The sequence below is a fragment of the Nelumbo lutea genome, chromosome 5, assembly GCF_056320005.1.
Source record: "Nelumbo lutea isolate HS-2025 chromosome 5, American lotus-T2T, whole genome shotgun sequence".
In the NCBI taxonomy this organism is placed as follows: Eukaryota; Viridiplantae; Streptophyta; class Magnoliopsida; order Proteales; family Nelumbonaceae; genus Nelumbo; species Nelumbo lutea.
The window spans coordinates 68011382-68017535 of record NC_142688.1 but is presented as its reverse complement, the minus strand read 5'-3'; positions in this window follow the sequence as shown (position 1 = coordinate 68017535).

The following is a 6154-nucleotide window of genomic DNA, read 5'->3' as shown; positions in this document are numbered from 1 at the left end:
AGTTGAAGAGTCTCCAAAGAAACCTTCTGTGAGACTGTAGCAGACTGGACTGAGAGAGAGAGAGAGAGAGATAGTGAATTTCGAAATTGTGTTTTTAGAGTCTGATTCATGCTCCTTAAATAACTTGTGAACATGTATGAGGAAAATGTAGGTGCTGATTTAGAGAAGGCACCTTGAACAGTCACAATTTCAACCATTGTGACTATTTAAAAAGTTGTTAACAGTTGGTGACTATTAAATTTGAATTGTGCCTCTTGATCACACCCGATCGAATCATGACCGTTGATCTCATCAATGGTGATCAACGGTCATCAACGTACCAAAACCAGAGCCGCCCATCGCAAGCCACACAAGTGTGAGCAAAGTGCGCCTCTAAAGCGCCTCATTGCGCCACACACACGTGCGCACGTTGCGCGGTATCGAATCCCCATACTCTCCTCTACTAATTCTAAGGAGTGTAAATCAGCTCCTATTGAAATATTGAAAACAAAACTTATAATTTTCCAATGTAGAACAAGTTCAAAACTGGGTTTTTGTAAGAGAAAAAACTAATTTTTTCAAATAAGTGTACATGTGCAATTTCTCATGTAATTGACCAATCAAACCCATTAGATTTAATCTCTTATGAGATCAACAATCCCCCACATTGATTGATCAATTACATAGTTCTCTCTCAATCCAAACTACTATGACACAATTGTGCATACAAAAGGTGTTTATCAACTTAAACCTCTTGTAAGTATAGTTATCTCAGAGCCTTGTCAAAGTTATTGGTGGTAAGACATTAAACCAACTACTCTCAAGACAAACTAGAGACACCTATACACATAAAAAAGTTTTTATAGAAATATATAAAAACTTTTGTGAATCAATGTTACTTCATTTTTCCCTTAATAATATATATATATTCTGGAAAGCTGGCCTTAGAGGACTGCAGCTGGATTTTGATCGGTCATTAAGGGACGTTTCTTTTTGTCTTAAGGTAGCCAAGACTAATCTGTCAAAGGCCACTCAAAAATTAGAAACCCTCATGGAGGAGTGTGGCCGTCAGCAGAAAATAATGGCGGAATGTGAAGTGGAAGTAAATGATATCCAACTAAGAGCCCATGGTGATGGACTCAGGGGTTCACTGTCTCCTATGGTGAATTCGACCAGGCCTTGTAAAAGAGGCTGGTCTGGACCCATGTGATTGATGTTTAGATAAATGTTTGGGTCCCATGCCATACAAGGATATCCGACTAGGCAACAGTTTGGAGGAAAAGTGAGCAAATGGATTTGATGGGCCTAAAACTCAATTCGAATGAGCTTAATGAGATTAATTAAAGAGGGGCAATTCTGGGATTTAGATAAACAAATAGGATAAGGGGTTATCCCTATCCACTTAAAGAGTCCAAATCTAAATATAGATTTGGATCAGGAAACTCCTAATCTAATTAGGAAGTTTCCAAATCTAAATCTCATTTAGATCTTGGACTCTCTGAATGGATAGGGTGTGGGCCCAATCCTATCAGCTGATCTTATCTCATAATTCGCCCCTTAAAAACTAATCAAATTAGCGCAATTCGAAATGGGCTTAAGGCCCATTTAGAGTTATGTATTCATTAAGCCTTCCAAATTGTTGCCCAGTTGGGCTTCCTTGTATGGCATGGGACCCAAACATTGATCTACACATCAGCCACATGGGTTCAGCCCAGCCTTTGTTACAAGGCCTGGCCGAATACACTATTATGGACAGTGCACCCCCTGAAACCCATCAAATGGGCTTTATGGGCCCAACACTTACCCTAAGTGGTCCCTGGGCTAAGCCACCTTGTAACACCCAGGGACTGTGGGCAGGTGCAAGATTAGCCCATTAGGTATAAACCTCAATGGTCTTACACCCAACCTCTCAGTCCATAATGATCACACACTGCCCGACAAGAGATGACCTCTCCCTCGGCTGCAAGGAACAATGTTGCACTCTCTCAAATATGGATCTCGAGAATTAAAACATTTTGCAAATCATTTTGAAACCATAATTTATATACTTTTATATCTCATATAAAATATATTTTGCAAATCAAATTTCAACGATTGAAATCGGCTATCAATAGTCTTGGTTTCCAACAGTGAGAGTGCATCCCCGATCATTACCTTTGTCCGACAAAGGGGCTGATCCTGTCACTATGATCACCCACTCAGATGAATTCTCAGACTGTTCCAACATACCCAGGTTTTGACCCTCGCTAAGGATCTCATTGATTGGTATATCAAAGACAACCTAATCCGACACCTAGTGCAATATCATAATCGAGTCTAGGGGTCGGGTGTAACTTTCCAGTTTTGCCCATCAATCGCCAAGGTCCAGGGCAATACTGGAAATCTGGTCCAGTTCAAAGATTCAATTAATCCCACACTGTATGTGCGTAGGGTCTCACCCCGGTAGCTGAGACAAACCATCCCAACCGACTTGGTGGCACCACAGTGGCACCACAGTGTCTTCTCTCTTAAAGAGAGTCTAGATCCAAATACAAGATTTGGATTAGGAAACTCCTAATGGGATTAGGAGAACCTCTCATTAAGGCTATATATAGAGGAGAAGGGCGAACCCCAAATCATCCTTCAGTCCTACTCGTTCAAGAGAGAAGACAACATATAGTTGGACTGACGCCATGTTTTATTCTTGCCTTCTCCTACTATTGCCGCCATTACTAGTTTGATCTCCACCTGTAGGAGCGGTCAAGAAAGGGTTCTTGATATCACCTTTTGATAGAAAAGGTGATTTGAAGTCGTGCTCACTCGCCCTCCATCAGTCTTTGGTAATCTCCTTGGGCATGAACACCTTCGTTGGGGGTTACTAATACTCCGTGTCAGGTATATCCCTCTTCTACCTTTTGTTTTCAGATCTGGTATGGTTTAGGTTCAAGATTGATCATTGAAAATGTTGTTTTCTAAAATAGGGAATGTAATTCCCACATGGGAGAGAGAAATTTTTGAAATTTTGCCCTACTTTTCGGCCATCCATATGATGGATCTCTCATCCCTTCAGTCCAGTTCATAGTGGGCGTGAAACATAGAAGAGAATTCTCTCGTTGGCCTATAAATTACGAGGTTTTCATTATGACTGTTGGGTTGCTATAGTAAAGTCGGCGTGCCTCCCTAGGTTGGAGGCTTGTTGTAAGTGTTAAGCGAATGGCGAGGAGTGGAATTGCGCTTGTTTGCTAATGATTAACGACACTTCTCATTTTTGCAACAATTAACCAAAACGTTGTGAACTTTACCGCAGATTGTTGGAAGAAGGCGCTCAGTGTTTAAATGTCATCTATTGTATTTTGACCGGTATAACCGATTGAATGTAAGTTAGGGTTCTATCGCGATTAAGCGTTAGCTTAAGCACAATGGACTTTATTGAGATTGATTAGAGAAAAGAAAGGTGGCTAGTGTTATTCCGGTACCTGATATACTATCATATGTGAGAGAGTTGTTTCGAGTTACATTATGTAGATAAGTAGATAATTATCATTTAGAAAAAAATGGATTGTCCCAATTTTCTAAACATTATTAAGTGTGAATGAATGACGTATGGAAGGAAGGAGTTGTGAGGTGAGTGTTAATGTCCATATTTGTAGAAAAGAGTTGAATTAATTTGTAAGGGGATGTAATTTTGCTACCCATATGGGAATCGAGAGTTGTCGTGCCTGAGGAAGGCAAGGCCCTTCATGGGTGATGCGGTTAGGGTTTGGTTATAGTATAAATAATCGGCATAAGATAGAGTTTATCACAACATTGTTTGTCAGGACAATTAGCCCTAAGGGTTAATTATGAGCTCCACACCATTGTTCCTTTTGTGGAAGATTGTGGTCATTGCATGAGTGGGATCTCCGAGCCTTCCTATGGGAGTGAGATATTAGTGATCAAGGTTAGTGTCTTTCCTAATTATTGTTAGTGCATGGGATGGGTGGAGTTTGTGCCCCCCTTAGACTACTGCATTTATAAGTTAGATAAGGTATTGTTTATGAATTAGATAGGAATCATACTTGATATTGACGAAGCCCCCTAGGAGTTGCCTAGGGATGTGAGTACATTTAGTTTTGTCGTGGCATTGGGGTGTGAGCCTAGGGCTGCTAGGTGATATGATCGCACCTGTGGTTGATAGGGCCTTATCGGGGTTGTTGGGGAATTTGAGTGCAAGCTTGGGGTTACCAAGTGATATAAGTGCACTTGGGGTTGCCAGGTGATATAAGTACGCTTGGGGTTGCCAGGGCCTTCTCGGGGTTGTCGGGGAATTTGAGTGCAAGCCTGGGGTTGCTAGGTGATTTGAGCGCGCTTGGGGTTGGCAAGGCCTTCCTGGGGTTACCGGGCAATGTAAGTGCGCCTAGGGTTGCCAGGGCCTTCCTGGGGTTGCCGGGGAATGTGAGTGCGCCTAGGGTTTCCAGTGTCTTCTTGGGGTTGCTAGGGAATATGAATGCGCCTGGGGTTGCCAGGAGATAAGAGTATATATGGAAGACATATTTGGAGGTTAGTACACAGATTGTATTGTTCAAAGAAGGAAGTTATATATTTGCCACACCATCAAGGTACATGGATACATCAAGACTTTATCGCAAAAATTGCAAAAGGAACTTTATCCAAAAAATTGTGAAAGAAACTTTATCGTAAAATGCAAACTATTAGCAATATGTACAAGGAATTCATCACATTGATTTGTAAGTGGAGGTACAATTATATAAGACTACTTAGTAGAAAGGCAGAGACACTAAGACAATGTCTTTAAGACGTTCATTTCTAAAGTAAATACATGTAGTAATGAGATTACATCTTAAACCATGCTACTCAAAGTAAGGTTTCAACTAGTATCCGTTGATCATTTCTTCCTGTTCGCCTGTATCTACAATTTTCAATACATAATAGCCAGATGCATGAGCTTCTTTTATCATATACTGCTCCTCCCATGTTGCGGCAAATTTTCTGATAGACATGCCTTATCTAACATTTATCACCGTCTTGAGTACCTTATTGCTTTCTTTGGAGTTCTTGGGTCTTAACAATCTATTGAAATTTATGGCTAAGGCTTGTTTGTATTTAATTTATCTCTTTAAGGCTCTGTCCCTATCCTCATCTATGGTTTCTAGTTTATCACCGAGTAGATGATCCATGTATTTAGGTCTGATCCTTTTGTTAGATTGTTTTGTATGCCCTTAGTATTGTTTCTAGTTTATCACCGAGTAGATGATCCATGTAAATGAATAAAAGTTCTTATTTGATTCATGTTCCCTTGGTATGTTTCTGTGTAATACCCTTAAACTAGACACTTATTGAGACTCGTGTTAGTTTAGAATGTTCACAGCCAGTGGGTCGGTCTGGGGAGACCTATCCTGACAAGGTTGACACTGTGGTGCCACCAAGTCGGTTGGGGTGGCTTGTCTCAGCTACCGGGGTGAGACCTTAGGCATATATAGTGTGGGATTAATTGAATCTTTGAACTGGACCAGATTTCCAGTATTGCCCTGGACCTTGGCGATTGATGGGCAAAACTGGAAAGTTACACCCGACCCCTAGACTCGATTATGATACTGCACTAGGTGTCGGATCGGGGTGTCTTTGATGTACCAATTAGTGAGATCCTCAGCGGGGGTCAAAACCTGGGTATGTTGGGACAATCGGAGAATTCATCTGAGTGGGTGATCATAGTAACAGAATCAACCCCTTTGTCGAACAAAGGTAATGATCGGAGATATGTTGGAAACCAAGACTGCCGGTAACCGATTTCAACCGTTGAAATATGTTTTGCAAAATATATTTTATATGAGATATAAAAGTATATACATTATGGTTACTAAAATGTTTGCAAAAGGTTTTAATTCCTAGGATCCATATAAGTGGAGAGTGCAACACTGTTCCTTGCAGCTGAGGGAGAGGTTCTCTTTTGTCGGGCAGTATATGATCATTATGAGTTGAGAGGTTAAGTGTAAGACCATTGAGGATAATACCTGATGGGCTAATCTTGCATCTGCCCACAGTCCCTGGGTGTTACAAGGTGGTTTGGCCCAGGGACCATTTAGGGTAAGTGTTGGGCCCATAGAGCCCATTTGATGGGTTTCAGGGGGTGCACTGTCTTAACAGTGTATTCGACCAGGCCTTGTAACAAAGGCTGGGCCGAACCCATGTGGCTGAT